Source organism: Catharus ustulatus, chromosome 28 (assembly GCF_009819885.2).
Source record: "Catharus ustulatus isolate bCatUst1 chromosome 28, bCatUst1.pri.v2, whole genome shotgun sequence".
NCBI classification, from domain to species: Eukaryota; Metazoa; Chordata; class Aves; order Passeriformes; family Turdidae; genus Catharus; species Catharus ustulatus.
This window is the reverse complement of record NC_046248.1, coordinates 5,377,350-5,394,342: the sequence shown is the minus strand read 5'-3', so window position 1 is coordinate 5,394,342 and position 16,993 is coordinate 5,377,350.

The following is a 16,993-nucleotide window of genomic DNA, read 5'->3' as shown; positions in this document are numbered from 1 at the left end:
TCCATGCAGGGGATCATTAATATGCTGCATTTAATTAGATCATGTACTGGTCACGTCGTGGTGCCTGGAGTTAAAGAAAACAGATTGCTGATTACAAGGAATAAATTCAGAGAAGGATCAGATTAGTCACAGAACTGATGTTGGTGGTGCCTGACCACAAGCTCAGGTTGGGTTCTGGATTTTGTGCTGCTCAGAAATGAGGACAGGGAGTGCTGCAGGGTCTGAATGCACCTGGATCCCTGCAGGTATTCCTGCCTGGATCCCTGCATCCCTGCCTGCATCTCTTCCTGCATCCCTGCCTGGATCCCACTCTGGATCCCTGCCTGCATCCCTGTCTTCATCCCTGCATCCCTGCATCCCTTCCTGCATCCCTGCATCCCTGCATCCCTGCCTGCCCCATGGGCTCCTCTTGCTGCTGGGCCAAGGATGAGCAGCCCAGCCCAGCCCAGCCCAGCCCAGCCCAGCCCAGCCCAGCCCAGCCCAGCCCAGGCTCTGAAAGCAGCACAAGGAAATTCTCTGCTGCTGAAGGGGAATTTTCCAGTGCCACAATTCCAGAGCCCAGCCCAGTGCACCCAGCTCAGCTCCCTGCTGCTCCTTACTCCCCCCTGCATCCCCATGGAACAGAAAATCTGCTTTTCCTGAGCAGAGGAACGCCCATGGAGCACCCTCAGCTGGGATCACACAACCCTTGTCACCTGCCCCATCCCAGCTCTCCCCACCCCACCACAGGTATTGCCCAGTTCACTGCAAACCCTGGAAGGGAGCAGTGAGGACAGGCAGAGCTCTGAGGCACAGAATGTTTGGGAAATCATCTCAGCCCACTGTGTTTGCCTGCACCTCCCACTGCCAGCTCCCAGCACTTGGCAGAGCTGGAGAGCCTCGAGAACAATTCCCTGCCATCACCAAAATCTTCCCCCTGCCTCTGGATCTGTGGCTCTCTCCCAAATAACCCTCCCCACCGTGCCAGAGAGCTCCTTAGAAAATGCATTAAGTCACACAAGAGGGTTCTTCACTCCTCTCTCCTTTCCCTGAGAGGAATCAAGCACTTGATTCCCTTTGATTTTTTAATTTTAATCCCTTTGTTAGGCACAGTTGGCACTGCTGGAAATGGCACAGGAGAAGTGCTTTGTACCAGCAGTGGAGAGCTGAGCTCAGATGCCATTGCAGGGCTGCCTGCCACAGCCCTCCTGGGCTCAAACACATCGTGGTGGGTGTTGGGACCAGCCCAAAAATTTAAATTTGGATCCTTCTTGTTATCCTTGTGAGCTCCTGTTCTCATGGAGAGCCAGGGAAAGGTGTTGGGACCAGCCCAAATATTTAAATTTGGATCTTTTTTGTTATCCTGAAGAGCTCCTGTTCTCTTGGAGAGGCAGGGAAAGGTGTTGGGACCATCCCAAATATTTAAATTTGGATTCTTTTCGTTATCCTTGTGAGCTCCTGTTCTCATGGAGAGGCAGGGAAAGGTGTTGGGACCATCCCAAATATTTAAATTTGGATTCTTTTCGTTATCCTTGTGAGCTCCTGTTCTTGTGGAGAGGCAGGGAAAGGCCTGACAGGCTCAGGACAGGCTGAGATTTCTCTGGGAATATCAAACTTACCTTGATTTTACATTTGCCACTCAAGTAAGTGCCTTGATCCCCACCTGTCTCTGGTCATCTGCTTTTCCTGCAAGCTCTTCTCTCAGCTGAGACATTCTCCAGCTCTTTCTGCTCCTGGAACTGAAATTGGGAAGAATTTCCATCAAGTTATTCCCCAAAAATCAGAACTTTTCACTGCAGCTGGTGGTGGAAGGTGCCTCTGTTTTATCCCTTACTGAGATCAGGGAAAGCAGAGGATCAGCTGCAGCTGGGGGTGGTGGATGTGAATAAATCATGGAACAGAGAAATTCCACGAGCCAGGAGATCCCTGTGCATGCATGGCTGTGGCAGGGTGGTGTTTGCAGCCCTTAGTGAGTGCTGTGTCTGCAGTTCTTCTGCCTTCACTCAGAGCCAGGACTAAAAAACACACAAAGGAAACGAATTTGCTCATTTGGGCTTGGTTGTTTATTAAATCAGAAGTACAGAAAGTTCAGCAACACTTCCAGCCACCAGCTAAAAGTGAGGAGAATGGAGGTGAATTTATTATTTACAAGGTCTCTTAAAGCTGAACAGTCCAACAGAGAATTAACACCTCTATTATTGATACTTTTAACCCAATAACCAAACTCCTGTGACCCTCAGAGCAGCACTGACTGTCCAGCCAGAAACTGCTGCCTGAAAATGAGGGAGGAAGATGAAGACTGAAAAGACAGCACCCAAAATCCTCCATCTTTTCCACACCTATTACTATATTATAAAAATCTCCAACCCCTTCACTATGTGAAATCACACACTTCTATTTAACCACACACCCGTGATTTTAACTCCATCACCCAAATTTGGAGACCCCAGGTCCAAAGCAGCATTCTGCTGGGCAGTGCCTGACAGCTCAGAAACTCAGAAACTCAGAAAATCAGAAACTCAGAAACTCAGAAAATCAGAAACTCAGATACTCAGAAAATCAGAGACTCAGATACTCAGAAACTCAGATACTCAAAAACTCAGAAAATCAGAAACTCAGATACTCAAAAACTCAGAAAATCAGAAACTCAAAAATTCAGATACTCAGAAAATCAGAAACTCAGATACTCAGAAACTCAGATACCCAGAAACTCAGAAACTCAGATACTCAGATACTCAGATACTCAGAAATTCAGATACCCAGAAACTCAGAAAATCAGAAACTCAAAAACTCAGAAAATCAGAAACTCAAAAACTCAGATACTCAGAAATTCAGATACTCAGATACTCAGAAACTCAGATACTAAGAAACTCAGAAAATCAGAAACTCAAAAACTCAGAAACTCAGAAAATCAGAAACTCAAAAACTCAGATACTCAGAAATTCAGATACTCAGAAACTCAAAAACTCAGAAACTCAAACTCAGAAACTCAGAAACTCACACTCAGAACCTCAGTAAAAAGGCCAGGGGTGAGCAGTGACCCCAGAGCAGGCTGGGGTGACCCTGGGGAGCTCTGCTGATGTTGATTGTGTTTTCCATTCACACAGAATCCCTGCCTCTCCCACCCCACACATCCCCTGAGCTCAGCACCACAACCTGGGGGGACACTGAGGGCTCTGGCCACGATGATCCTTAAAAAACAAAAGGATAATTCCAAGTGCCAGCATGGAAGATGTCATTACAACTGCTTTAATGTGCTCATAAAACACAGACAAGCTTTGAAAGCTCATAATTCTTTCATAGAGATATTGTTTAAATATTTAATGCCCACATTAATGATATTCTAATCCTTTTGGAATATGTGAATTTGCACTCATTTGCATTCATTTTGACTTGCTGGCAGTTTTGTTTAATCACATTAGAAGGGGGCCACAGACAATGGCTGGCTGGCAGTGGGGTGTTTGTTAATTCTCACCACAAGGCCTGTGCCAACAGCCCCAGTGCCCAAACCCAGCCTTTTGTGAGGGAGAAAGTCCAGAAATTAAGGTGATGCTGCCTTTTTAATAGGGAATGGGGATTCTTTCCTTGTTTTTTGTTTGGTTGGTTGGTTGGTTTGGTTTTTTTGTGGGTTTTTTGTTTGTTTGTTTGTTTTTTGTTTTGTTTGGGTTTTTTGTTTTGTTTTGTTTTTTGTTGGTTTTTTGGTTGGTTGGTTGGTTTTGGTTTTTTTGTTTGGTTTTTTTTGGTTGTTGTTGTTGTTTTGTTTTGTTTTGTTTTTTTAATTTAAATTATGAAGTGCTGTTTGAGGTCCCAGCTCACTGGGAGATGGGTTAGGAGCAGAGACCCAGCCCAGCTTTTACCTTCACGAGGAGAAGTGCTCCCAGTGAGCATTTCATAATTTCATAATTCTGCTCTGCTTCCCAGCAACGTTTCCTTGCTCCTGTTTCACATCCAGCCCTGATTTTCTCCTGTGATCCTTACCAGGAGGGGATGGTGACGTGCTGAAGCTCTTCCCTCTTGTCCCCATCCCAAAATTGTCCCCAAATTGTCCCCAAATTGTCCCTTTCTCATCCTGCTCTGCTTCCCAGTGACACTTCCATTTCTCACCCAGCCCTGATTTTCCCCTCTGTCCCCTCTGTGATCCTTACCAGGAGGGGATGGTGACGTGCTGAAGCTCTTCTCACTTGTCCCCATCCCAAAATTGTCCCAATATTGTCCCCTTTCCATCCTGCCCTGCTTCCCAGTGACATTTCCTTGCTCCTATTTCACATCCAGCCCTGATTTCCCCTCTGTCCCCCACCAGGAGGGAATGGTGATGTGCTGAACCTCCTCTCTCCTGTCCCCTGCCCCAAAATTGTCCCAAAATTGTCCCAAAACTGTCCCCTTTCCATCCTGCTCTGCTTCCCAGTGACGTTTCCTTGCTCCTACTTTATATCCAGCCCTGATTTTCTCCTCTGTCCCCTACCAGGAGGGAATGATGATGTGCTGAACCTCCTCCCTCTGTCCCCATCCCAAAACTGTCCCCAAACTGTCCCCAAACTGTCCCCAAACTGTCCCCTTTTTGTCCTGCTCTGCTTCCCAGTGACACTTCCATTTCACACCTAGCCCTGATTTTCCCCTCTGTCCCCTCTGTGATCCTTACCAGGAGGGGATGGTGACGTGCTGAACCTCCTCTCTCCTGTCCCCTGCCACAAAATTGTCCCAAAACTGTCCCCAAACTGTCCCCTTTCCATCCTGCTCTGCTTCCCCGTGATGTTTCCTTGCTCCTATTTCACACCCAGCCCTGATTTCCCCTCTGTCCCCCCTGTGATCCTCACCAGTGATGTGCTGAACCTCCTCCCTCTTCTCCCCATCCCCAAACCGTCCCCAAACCGTCCCCAAACTGTCCCCAAACCCCCAGCAGTGTCCCTCTGCCCCCTTCCCACCCCTCTCTGCTCCTGTTTGACATTCAGCCCTGCCTCCCCCTGTCTCCTGTGATATTTCCATTTGGACGCTCTCCTAACGACCTTTGGCTCAATCTATGTCTTAATAACACCAGGCTGTCTCTAACAAGTGTCTGCTGATCTATGCAAGAACCTTCTGCTCGGGATTTAATCATGAATAATAGAAACAATTTACGAGCCCCGAGGAGGGCGAGTTATGAATCTCCCAGCTCGGAGCAGAACAAGATAAAGCAGATGAAAAGGACACGTTGTCCATTTGCTGCTTTTTAAAGGTTTGTTTGCTCTGGCAGCACGTGGTGGGGATGATCAAACACCTGGTGGATTGTTCAGGCCCTTATCTCGCCGTTGTGCTGCGTTTTTTACACCCCTCAGCCTGGATTTATGGCAGCAGGGAAATGCTGAGGAGGGTTTAGAGGAGATTTGTCAGCAGGGAATTTAGGGGTGCTGCAAAGGGAGGGGTGAGGAGCAGCACAGAAAGGGGAGGGGATGGGAAAACACAACTTTTTGGAGGGAAAACACAATTTTTCAGAGGAAAAACACAATTTTCCAGAGGTAAAACACAACTTTTCAGAGGGAAAACACAACTCTTCAGAGGGAAAATCACAATTTTTCAGAGATAAAACACAACTTTTCAGAGGGAAAACACAATTTTTCCAGCAGGGCAATCAGTGGCATCTTCACTGCAGCATTTACAGAATGATTTTAAATGGCAGGGCTGCACTGGGGTGCCCTCACCTCCCTGCCAGCCAGCCCACCAGGGAATTTCTGGCCCAGTTTGGGGCTGGTTCCCCTTTTCCTGCTGTTTTCTGGGAGCAGAGCCCCATCCCACCAGGCTGGACCCTCCTGCCAGGAGTGAAAAATCCCCCTGAGCCCCCTTCAAACCCCCCAACAGCTACAGCAGCTCCAAATCACTGCAGCAACTCCCAGCCAGACCCTGGAACGGTGAAGAAATTAAATTTCCACTGCCACAAACCCGGGGTGGGGGCACAGCAGGATGGAGACTCAGCCTTAGGTTTTCACACAAAAATCCAACATTTTCTGCCCCCCACAGCCTGGGATTGTGCTCAGCTCCTGGAGATGTTTCCATCTGAAGGGAGAGAGGAGCATTTGTGATTTTGGGGTTTTCCAGCACTGAGGAAATCCCACCCTGGCTGGATCAGGAGCTGCTGCAGGGGGTGGAAAAGCAAATTTTAGTGAGATTGTGAGAGAAAAGTGCTCTGAGCTGCTCCTGCTCCCCTGCCAGAGTGCCCAGCCTGAGCCCAGCCTGGCAAAGCCTTTCCCAGAGATCAAACAGAGCCCAGCCTGGCAAAGCCTTCCCCACAGATCAAACATCCTCATCCCCAAACACAACACAGCCTGAGCTGCTCACAGTGTTTTCATTTTCTCTTTGCAAGATACACAGAGCTCCCAAACTTCCTCAAAGTTCAGGGAAAAAAAAAATAAAAAGAATAAAAATAGAATCAGCACCTCAAGCTCTTTCTGGTTATCAGATTATTTTTTTTCTGTTTGTTTTAGCTCAAATATTAATATTTCTTTTTACACATGCAGTGCTTTACACTTCCTGCTCTAATGGAAGCCAGAATTTTTTTTTTTTTTTTTTTTTTTTTTTTTTTTGGAAAGTCCTGGCACTGCTCAGCACTGTCTGATCCATGTCTGGGAGTGGAAAAGGCAGTGGAAAAACAAAGCTGCAGCCTCTGAAAGATCCTCAGCTGATCCAAAGTGAACAGATCCTGTCCCAGCTCTGCTCTGTCAAAGGCTGGGAAATTTTCCATCCTGTTGGGTATCAGGAATGAGGCTGGACCTGGGAGCTTTGGGCAGCTCAAATATATCTTTACCCATGGAAAAAAAAAATAAAATAAAGAGAGCTGTGAGGTTTTAACTCATTCTGGCAGAAGAGGATTTGATTTTTTATTTTGTTATTGCTTGTGCAGACAGAGCTGGCTGTTTATCCACAAGCCCTGACTTAGGGGGTTGTTCTGGGGTTAAACAACTTCCCTGGGACATCCAGGGAGCTCCTGAGAGCAGCAGGGAGAGCTGAGCCTCTGGAGCAGCCCCAAAATCCTCCCTGCAAGGATGAAATCAGGGCTGAGCTCCAAACACATCCCTGGCTGGCAAGGGAGGGAGGGGAGAAGCCAGAGCCACCTCTGGAAATGGCAGAGATCAGATTTCCACAGAGCCCTGCAGGAAATTCTGCTCAAAAAGAAGTTTAAGAACTGGAATTTGGTCACCAAATCCAGACCAAAATGCTGCAGGGGATGGAAAGCCAAACAGCAAAGAATCAGCTCCAGGCACAGCTCTGGATTTGTTATTTTTGTTCTCCTGACTTTACTCATTCCCATTAATTTCTATTTTCGGTGCTGGTTTTACAAGCCCAGTAATGGAGAGTTCCTATTGATTCCTATTTGGGGGCCAATAAATCCCATTAAAGGTAAATTGGCCAGTTTGGTTAAAATTAACCTTTCAGGTCAGAGCCTGGGATGGTGATGAATAAATCCCACTTTGAGAGCAGCTGGACAAGGTCATGGACATGGCTGGGGCAGAATTCCTTCTCCTTTTGCACTGGAGAACAACTGGAGCCCATCCCTGAGCTTGCAATTCTGAAAACAAGAAACAGAAAAGCCAAACGAGCTCCAGGATTCCTGAAAAACCCATTTTTTCCCTATTTGCTCCCTCTTTTAATAATGCAGAAACCCAGTTCCATTCTAAATAGAGAAATGCTGATTCCATTCACACCCCAGCGTTTGAGTGGGAAAATGAGATTGAATCTGAGAGGGGGAGAGGCTGAAAGACAGAAAGTTCTAACAAATAACTCAGTGCAAGGCTTGGTAATTAAACAATCTCAGAGCAACATTTGCTCTGGGTGCTTTCTGGGAAGGAAAATGAGTTGTTTATGAAAACTGAAGCCCATTATTTATTCACAGCAACTTCAAATAACTTCTTTGCAGTTAAACAGATTTAACTCTGCAGTTTAGTGCTGCACTGAATTGCCCTGTCTGGGTTTGCTCTGCTTCTCCTTTGGCTTCCCAACCGTTTTTGGGATGCAGAATTTCCTTTTTTTTTCTTTTTTTTGGCCTCTGTACTGTTCAAACTAAAATCAGTTTGAAATACACTTCTCAATCTTTCATGTAATCTTTTTTTTTTCTTTCTTTTTTTTTTCTTTTTCTGCTGCTTGTGACCAAAGTACAAATTTTTCTGAGTTTCAGTCCCTTCAGACCTTTTAATTTCCTCCCCTCCACAGCCTGATAAGGATTAATAATAACACCTGACACAAAGGCAACAAGGAGAGATAAGTTATTACAATTCTGGGACAGCAGCACCATCCCTGCCTTTAGAGATGACAGAAAATGCAGGGAAAATTACAATTTCTTTGCCAACAAAAGGTTTAAAAAAAACCTCCTGCTGACAGATGAGATCAACTGGTGGGGAGAGGAGAGTGTGGAGCCACTAAAAATCCTTCCAGGCACAAACTGTGGCAGAGAGAGCCCTGGGAAGGAAGGGACAATGCCTCAAGGCTGGTTTTCCAGGGGGTGATTCCAAAAGGGAATGGAGCAGGACAAAGAATTGGGGGAAAAAAATGTCCAGGACTGAAAAAACCCTCCTGGAAAATCAGGGGAAGAACAGGAGCTAAAACTCCAGGAGGTGATGGAGCAGCTCTGGACATGTCACACATGAAAACCTGGCATTACATGGAATTCCATGGGCACAGCCTGAGCAGTACCCAGATGTTTTTTTTGCCCAAAATCCCTGTGAGGGCTCCTGTGCTGGGGCCAGCAGCAGCCCTGGTGTCCCCAGACATCCCTGTGACACTGCAGACGGATCCTGTTGCCATGGGGACGGCAGGAGGATGCTCAGAGCTGGGTTAGCACAACAAGTGGGGCTCTCCAAGGAGCTGAGCATCAAAGCTCTCCTGGCAGCAGCCAAACCCAGCCCCACAAACCCACCCTGCAGCCCTGCAGGGCTTTTCCAGACATTCCCAGCACGAGGGACTGCATGGGAAGGGGCAATGACAGGGCTGGGCAGGGCTGCTCTGGGAAATCCATCCCAGGAAAGGATTTTCCTCTTATTCCCAACCCAAACCTGCTCTGTGTCAGCCCCCTCTGCAGCCAGGCCAGGCTCAGAGCACTGGGGATGACAAATTCTGGATTTGGGGGGCACAGGCTCAGAGCACTGGGGATGACAAATTCTGGATTTAGGGGGCACAGGCTCAGAGCACTGGGGATGACAAAAGCTGGATTTGGGGGGCACAGTGACAGCCTGGGCTTCACAGCAGCTTCAGAGGAGCAAAGCCAGGCCTTGCCACCATCCCTGAGCCTTCCAAAGCCTGGCTTAGTCGTGCAAAGCCAGCCCTCAGCAGGGCACTGCTGGTGATTAAATGGATTCCTGGCTGTGCACACGAAATATTTATGTGCTCAGAGCCTGTGGAGGTGAGAGCAGAGCTGTGCCATGGACACAGGGAGAAATCCAGGTGGGCCAGGTGAGGCAGGAGCCACCCTGGACAGAATATGTGATATATGTTATTATTATCTATAATTATTATATATCTCTATATATCTATTATATATCTATATCTATTATCTGTGCCATGGACACAGGGAAATCCAGGTGAGCCAGGTGAGCCAGGAGCCACCCTGGACAGGGTGTGTGATTTATGTTGTTATTATCAGGTTAGATGTATGTCATTATTATCTGTAACAGGTGGAGCAGCCAGGGCTGGGCTCAGGAAAAGCAGCAGGGAAGGATTTTCCTCCTTGTCCCTACGTGACCCTGGGAAAAGCAGAGCCCTGAGCCCAGGTGGGAGCTGAGAGGGCTGAGCCATCTGCCCAGGCTGCTCCCAGCCAGCCTGCAGGGCTGCAGATGCTGCCAGACACTCTGAAAATCGAGGGGCAACCCCCACGTGGCTGGTTTGATCCCCACAGAGCATCCCTGGCAAAGCTGGGCCCTGCTGGGGCAGCTTAGAGCTAAATCCTGCCTGGGATGTTCTCCTGCCTCATCCTCAGAGCCGGGTTTATCAGCTCTGCCCTCTGCTCTCTGCTTTTCATTAATGCCAATATAGACTCACCATTCTTTACAGCCCTCATTACCCAAGTCAAAATAAAAGCAAGAAGCCCTAATGAGCTGCTGAAGTTGCCAAATGGAACAGAAGCTCTGAAGAGATACCACAGAGTGAGAGCAGTTTTAAAAATAAAGCTTCTGGGTTAAGGCTTAAAGGAAAAGAGGCCCCAGGCTTGGAAATGTGGATGCTGAGATTCTTCCAAGCATCCTGTTTTGCTGTTTCTATCTGATTAAAAACCGAGTTCAAAAGAAGAGCAGAACACAACAGTAGGATTATTGAAATAAATTCTTATTGCCTTATAATTAACAGCTACACCAGGACTTGATTTAATTGTTTCTGGCTTAATAAACCATCCCAAAACTCAGCTGGGAAATGAAAATACAAGAATGGACTGGCATTGCTGGAGCAAAGTTGGATTTAGAATGCTGGGGGACAGGGAAAGAATGGATATTAATATGGAAAATGTCATTCAGCTCCTCTTTTTTCCAGAAGCATCCCAGTAAGTGCAGGCCTGGCCCCCTGCCAGGGCTGGAGCTCCCAGGGTCACGGTGCCTTTGGAACAGAGATTGTTTGGAATCAATTCTTCTGAGCTGCCACCACTGGCTTCTTAAAGGTGGTGGATTTATAATTTATAAATTATAATTTATAATTTTTTATAATTTATACCACAACCAGAGCTGCTGCTGGAGCCATTTCCAGGGGGTTGCACCCCCACATTTCCCATTGATCAGGGATATTCCTGTGCACCTTGGGAATCCTGGAATTGGAGTGGTTTGGGTTGGGAGGGACCCAAATCCCAAATCCCAAATCCCAAATCCCAAATCCCATCCCAGGGACACCTCCAAGCCCTGACCTTGAAATCCTGAAGGGTTTTTATTTTTCTGCTGGCCCAACAAGTGTTATGGGATGTGGGGAATGGAATGAGAGCTGGGATAGAGGGAAGGGAAAGGGAAAGGGAAAGGGAAAGGGAAAGGGAAAGGGAAAGGGAAAGGGAAAGGGAAAGGGAAAGGGAAAGGGAAAGGGAAAGGGAAAGGGAAAGGGAAAGGGAAAGGGAAAGGGAAAGGGAAAGGGAAAGGAAGGGAATTTAATTATTTTTTTTAATATATTCATCAGCTCAGAGCCTCTTCTAAGGACTGACATCATTTTATGCAACAATAAAAGCACTGAGCAGAAAATGCCTCAGTACAATAATTTATTTGTATATTTATTTATTTTATATATATATTTATTTATTTATAGTTCTATCTATATTTTATATCATTTTATTATATTTTCAGTCCAGTCTCTTCCCAGCAATGTTCATCCAAACCCACCCACACTCCTCCCTTTTCCTTCAAACATCCACTTGCATTTCAAAATCTGCACCAAACCCCCCCCAAGAAACCAAATCTGGTTTTGTTTCATTTTTTCCCTTGTATAAATGTGAGATTTTCACCTGGGTATTCCTCAAATCCCCTCTGCTGGTGCACTGGGGGACAGGAATGCAAAAAGATCTTTGTCCCTTAGCAGAGAAAAGGGAATAAAATCCAGAATTAACTCAAGCAGGCAGAGTGAGCAGGGAAAGGGGGGTTTGGAATAAGGGAGGGACACAAAAATGGGAATTTCCCCTCCCAGATTCACAGTCCTGCATTTCCCCTTCACTGCTCTCATTTATTGGGGACTTTATCTAAAGCACTCCATGCCAAGGAGTGTTTTTCTACAACTTTAAGCTGAATTTCATTCTATTAAAAATACATAAAGCCTAAACCTTATTTTATTCCAATTTAAGTGCTCAGAGAAGTAGAAAGAATTGATACATCAGTAATAACAGAGGGAGAGGGGAGAATTGATGGCTCCAGAATTGCTGAGGCACCACAATGAGAAGCAGCATTTCAGCCTTTCTATTAAAGTTCTGCCACTAAAAAAGGAACTTTTTATTAAATGGAAGTTTGAGATCCCCCAGGGCTGTCCTTATCCCATCAGAGGGATCCCAATAAGCAGAAATTTGTCCTCACCTGAGGGCTGAAAACACCTCAGCTCCAACGAGGGGCTGCTGTTGTCAGCCCAAATCCATCTTTTTGTGCAGCCCAAAGGTGGCATGACAGGGATCAAAGAGAATGAGTGGGAATTAAATAATAAATAAATTAATGGGAATAATGGGAATAATGGGAATAATTAATAATAATAATAATAGTAATGATGATGATGAAGAAGAAGAAGAGAAAGAAGAAGAGAAAGAAGAAGAAGAAGAAGAAGAAAAAGAAGAAGATAGAGAAAAAGAAGGAAAAAAAGAAGAAGAAAAAGAAGAAGAAAGAAGAAGAAAAAAGAAGAAAAATAAGAAGATAGAGAAAAAGAAGAAGAAAAAGAAGAAGAAAACGAAGAAGAAAAAGAAGAAGAAAGAAGAAGAAGAAGAAGAAAGAAGAAAGAAGAAGAAGAAGAAGAAAAAGAAGAAGAAATGGGATCAGCACCAAGAGGAAGAGGGTGGATGCCCCATCACGTAGGAATTTGCCATCAGCACCAAATCTCATTTTCCCAGGGAGGAATGAGCCCTAAGTTTGGGTGTCCCAGAGAAATTCCATGGAGCTTCTCAAGCAAGGATGGAAATTCGATTTTTCTCCAAAAATCTTACAATTGGTCACATCCCACCCAGGGAGCTGATTATTCTCCAACTCTGCTGCTCACTCAGAAATGATTTTTTTCTCTGTTTTAGTCCACCCAAGGTCAGAAACCACTGGAGGATTTGCCCTGGTGCTGCACTCAGAGCTGGCCTTAGCAGCCCGGATTGATTTGAGAGCCTTTGGGCAGAGCTGAGCTAAACTTAAATCCAGGAGGGGAAAGGTTGGTTCGATACCTCTGACACCAACCCTTCCCTCTGCTCTGACTGAAAAAGGTGGGGCAAAGGAATTGAGTCCTAAATGAAGCTCTCACTTCATTTCCATGAGGTTTGCACTTCATTTCCATGAGGTTTTCACCTCATTGACTGTGTTTGTGTTAGGATTCCTGTGGCAATAAAGAAATTACCGACCTTTGCCTGATGAATGGAGGAGGAGGAGTGGGCTGATGACTGCTGGAATTGGCTCCTGAATAGACCCAACCTCGCTTCACTTCTGTATTTCAGCTCTTATTTTGAGCAGTTTCCATCAATTCCGAATTTCACCCAGCTCACAGCTCCCTTAGCCACTGTCAGAAAAGTAAAATCTGAGAATTTGTGAGGAATTTGTGTGAGAAAAGGGCAAGAAAATGAGAAATCCAAGGGCTCGCACTGTTGGCACCTGATGCTCCAAGTCCTTCACTCCCTCAACTGCCAGGAGCAGGATTACTCTAAATTTGGGGTTGAAAATGCAACACCCGAATTTCTGTGATTATTTCAGCTGCACAATCCTTTGTAGCTTCTTCCTTTGCTCTCCCATCAATGCTTCCAGGTCCAAATATTTGCACAGATCACCCAGACTGGAGAAATTCAGAGGATTTTACCCCCCTCACCTGTTTTATAGCTCAGCACCCCTGGCCACACCAGCCTGATGGGGAGTTGGGAGCATTTTGGTGCTTTGTCCCTCATGAAAAGTGACAGGATTCAACAAAAATCATCTAAATTTCCAGTTTGTGAGCTTGGGACATTTTCCCATCTTGGGAATTGTCACTGTTGGTTTTTGCAGCGACGCCGCTCTCAGAGGCAGTGTCACTTTTGTGTCCCCAATCAGGCACATGAGAGCCCACATTTCTGTGCACCCAGGGAATCTGTGCCTCACACATCACCCAGATTGGAGAATTTGGGAGGATTTTATCCCCCTCACCTATTTTATAGCTCAGCACCCCTGGCCATTCCCCACTCCACACCAGCCTGATGGGGAGTTGGGAACATTTTGGTGCTTTGTCCTTCAGGAGGGGTTTGCTTCCCAAATTCCCTGATTAAGAGAGTGACAGAACTCAACAGAAATCATCTCAGTTTCCAGTTTGTGAGCTTGGGACATTTTCCCATGTTGGGAATGGTCACTGTTGTTTTTTGCAGTGCCTCAGCGACGCCGCTCTCAGAGGCAGTGTCACTTCTGTGTCCCCAATCAGGCACATGAGAGACCCCATTTCTGTGCACCCAGGGAATCTGTGCCTCCCCTTTCTGCTGGGAACAAAGCCCCGTGTCTGGAGCAGTTTGTGTCACAGGCTGGGCTCAGTAATGATGCAGGAGCCGTTTGTTCCCCTTTCATCAGCACAATTAATGACCCAGCCCAGAGGAACAGTCAGCACTGGGCCCCTTTGTTTTCAAACAGATTTTTTTTTTCCCTTCTTTCCTTGTGTACACCAGATCTAAATTAATCCCTCCTCTTCAGGAATCAGAAATAGCTGTGCTAGCCTTTCCCAGTTCTTCCTCCCCTCTCCTGCAGTGACCTGGTTAGAGCCCCCTCCATCTGCCTCCTTGGCAGGGCACTGAGGTGTTGGAATTCCTGCTCCTCAGCTCTTCCCACAGGCACTAGGAGAGGTTTTCCTTCAGGGAAATTCCCCACCAGCAGCAGCCAGAGCTGAGCAGAGTGATATTTGAAAGGGGAGCTGGCGGAGAAGGAAGCAAAGCAGCGTTTGCTTCTCAGATCCAGATCTGAAAATTAATCTGGATTTGCTTCTGGGAGCTTAATTGAAAAGGGGAAGCACCAAACGAGAGTTTAATGCTGAACAAACAGTCCCAAACTCCTTTTTTTTGCCTTGTTCTGCCTTTGCTCTGGGTTTTCTGCTGACAGACAAATTCACTGGCACAGAGCTGTTTGCAGGCACAGAAAGGGTGAGCAGGGAAACCAGGATAACCTTTCCTCCCTCAGCAATTTCTGGGCAAGGCTGGCAATCCCCAGACCAGATTTCTTTGCTGTCTGTGCCAGTTTATTCCAACCAGACAGTTCCTCCCATGCAGAGGTGTGGGCTCACAGCCCCTGACCATCAGCTCTCCTCTGTCCTGAGCCCTCCCAGCTGTTCAGCCACTGATTGCTCTGCCCAAAAGCTCAGCCAAGTCCTGAAAGTCCTGTTCTGAAGGTCCTGTCCTCCTGATGGTTCTGTTCTCCTGAAAGTCCAGTTCTCCTGAAAATCCTGTTCTCCTGATGGTCCTTTCCTCCTAAAGTCCTGTTCTCCTGATGGTCCTGTTCTCCTGAAATTTCTATTCTCCTGAAATTCTTGTTCTCCTGATGGTCCTGTCCTCCTGATGGTCCTCTCCTCCTTAAAGTCCAGTTCTCCTGATGGTCCTGTCCTGATGGTCCTGTTCTCCTGGAATTCCTTCTCTCCTGATGGTCCTGCTCTCCTGGAATTCCTGTCCTCCTCAAAGTCCTGTCCTCCTGAAAGTCCTGTTCTCGTGATGGTTCTGTCCTCCTGAAATTTCTATTCTCCTGAAATTCCTGTTCCCCTGAAGGTCCTGTCCTCCTGATGGTCCTGTTCTCCTGAAATTCCTGTTCTCCTGATGGTCCTGTTCTCCTGAAATTCCTGTTCCCCTGATGGTCCTGTCCCAGAGCAGGGGCTGAGGGACAGCTGCTCCTATTGGGTGCTCACACTGAGTCTGTCACACCTCCCAGGAGACACAAGGGAGCTCAGCACAGGAATTCTGCTGTGCAGGGGGAATCTGGAGGAGCCTGGGTGGGTGTGAAGTGAATAAACATCCACTAAGGCTGCTGTGACACCCCAGTCCTGGGACAGTCCCTCTCCTCTGCCCTGCCCAAGAGCTGAGAGAGACCCAGCTGAGGACTGGAAAATCATGAAATAAAATCATTATTCAGGCTGGCCAGAGCAGGGTGCCAAAAGCAGAATTAGTTCCAGGGATCAGGAGACACAAAACCCCACGTTTAACATCTCACTCTGGCAGCCCCACCAGCCAAATCTCCCTCCCCTCAGGGGTGTTCATGCCCCTGCCTCACAGGATTTTTGCTCTGGAAGCAGCACCAGAACCCTGTGAAGGGATGAAATGGAAAAACAACAAGAAAATCCAGCTGACTGCAGGGCTGGAGGGGCTGTGGAGACCAAAAAGGGCTCTGAAGTCCCAGGGTGGGCACCTGCTGCAGCTGAGAGCACTGTTTGATTTGAAGGTGAGCATTAATTGATTTCTAACTGTAATCACAATTACAGTGCCTTGCCCTGATTAATGCAGGGCTTGATTAGCACACAGCCACGTGCTGCTGTTTCCATCCTGGCCAGAGCAGGTGAAATATGTTCTGGTGCCATGGCTGGGGTGATAATTCCACCAGAGGACATGCTGCTAATGCCAGGCAATTCATCATCTCTTGTGGTGATTTCCAGAAAAAAAAAAAAAAAAAGATTCCTCATGGCACAGAATGGGCTGGGATAAATGTGAGGAGATATTTGGCTTTAGCTCTTCCATGCTTCAGCGTGCTTGACACAGCAGTTTGAATTCCTGGGTTGCAAAGCATCTTTGTGCTGATTTTTCAGAGCTTCTGCCACATAATAGAACCACATTACTCGGAGATTTACCCTTGCTTGTACTTATTTATAGTGCTGCTCTTAAACTGAGATCAAGGGAAGAGCTCCAGGACCACAGGCAATTTAAACCCAACATTTTCTAAGGGTACAATTTGAGACTTGGCCTTGGGAGAGCTCCTATTTATTTTCCTCCTGGTAAACACGACCACAGAGAGGGCAGGCAGAGAAAAACCAGCTCAAAGCCTTAATTATAAGGCAGAGAGCTAAAATTAGAGTGGCTCTCCACACCAAAAAAAAAAAGCCATGGAACTGCTCCTGCTCTGCCTCTCCCACCTGGTTTGGCCCCTAAATCAGAGGGGAAAGAGCAAAGGGCAGGGTTAGAGAGAGGTGTGCAGAGATTTCCACTGCTCTGATGGGTGTCAGTCAGGAGAGGCAGAAATCTGTGAGTTTTGGGCTAATTATTGTTATAGAGATAAATACTGGGGTGTTTATCATTTATTTATGACCAGGGGTTTTGGGTGTTCTCCTTCCCTTTTAACCCACAGTGCTCCTGCCAAGTGAGGGAGCTTCAAGAGCATTTAAAATATTCCCAAAATCAGTATTTGCCGTGTTTATAGATGAAATAGTGACATTGTTGGCC